Here is a 1,216-nt window from a genome sequence, read left to right on the forward strand (position 1 = left end):
CTGGTGGCCATGATTGTAAACAATGTGCGGATGTGAGGAGCTCCACAACCTGTGACGTCACGCGCATATCGTCTGCTACTTCCGGTACAGGCAAGGCTTTTTTATCAGCGACCAAAAGTTGCGAACTTTATCGTCGATGTTCTCAACTAAATCCTTTCAGCAAAAATATAGCAATATCGCGAAATGATCAAGTATGACACATAGAATGGACCTGCTATCCCCGTTTAAATAAGAAAATCGCATTTCAGTAGGCCTCTAAGCACTAATGTTATTATGATAATTGTAACAGCGTCGAGGCATGTTGATTCCGGAGGTCGTCTTCCCAGGAAGCGGCGGAACGACAGGAAGCAGCTTGCAGGTGAGAAGCATGATTTATTCTTCTTGAAAACATGCCAAATACAAAATAAATAAAACTAGTGTGCATATAGCACGGGAAGCTAACGGGATAACCAACAGGAAAAGCTAAGCACAAGAACAGGGCGAAGCTTAGCTCAGGAAAACAAAGGGTAGACGTCGTAACTCGACAGAGTGCCTAATACAGGACGAGGTGGCCGAGTGGTTAAGGCGATGGACTGCTAATCCATTGTGCTCTGCACGCGTGGGTTCGAATCCCATCCTCGTCGAAGCATTTTACCTACTCAGTGGCCTAGTGGTTAGAGTGTCCGCCCTGAGATCAGTAGGTTGTGAGTTCAAACCCCGGCCGTGTCATACCAAAGACTATTAAAATGGAACCCATTAACCTCCCTGCTTGGCACTCAGCATCAAGGGTTGGAATTGGGGGTTAAATCACCAAAAATTATTCCACTGCTCCCCTCACCTCCCAGGGGGTGATCAAGGGTGATGGGTCAAATGCAGAGAATAATTTCGCCACATCTAGTGTGTGTGTGACAATCATTGGTACTTTAACTTTATAATAATAATAATTCTGGTTTTGCTCACCGACCTCAAAGCAATTTTATTTGGTGCATTGTGTAATGATAAGTGTAACCAGTAGATGGCAGGAGGTATGATGGCAATAACATTCAAGTAAACAACACCAACATTTTATATGTTCCATTGAAAATATAGAACAAAAAACTATCAAAATGTTTTAGTATGACTTTGGTGAGCTATGAAGCCGTACCACTTGGTGGATTGTCGGCGCATTAAACATACGAGTATTAATATGGTGTGTGTATAAGGTAAGACATATTATCTGGCGTTCTGTTTCACAATA

General features: G+C 42.9%; 1 non-coding gene across 1 annotated transcript; it reads left to right on the forward strand.

Moving 5' to 3' along the window:
* The first annotated feature begins 541 nt into the window (after positions 1 to 541).
* On the forward strand, positions 542 to 623 carry trnas-gcu (transfer RNA serine (anticodon GCU)). The gene has a single exon. It is a non-coding gene; the product is annotated as a tRNA-Ser (tRNA).
* The last annotated feature ends 593 nt before the right edge of the window (positions 624 to 1,216 follow it).

The sequence above is a fragment of the Nerophis lumbriciformis genome, linkage group LG08, assembly GCF_033978685.3.
Source record: "Nerophis lumbriciformis linkage group LG08, RoL_Nlum_v2.1, whole genome shotgun sequence".
In the NCBI taxonomy this organism is placed as follows: Eukaryota; Metazoa; Chordata; class Actinopteri; order Syngnathiformes; family Syngnathidae; genus Nerophis; species Nerophis lumbriciformis.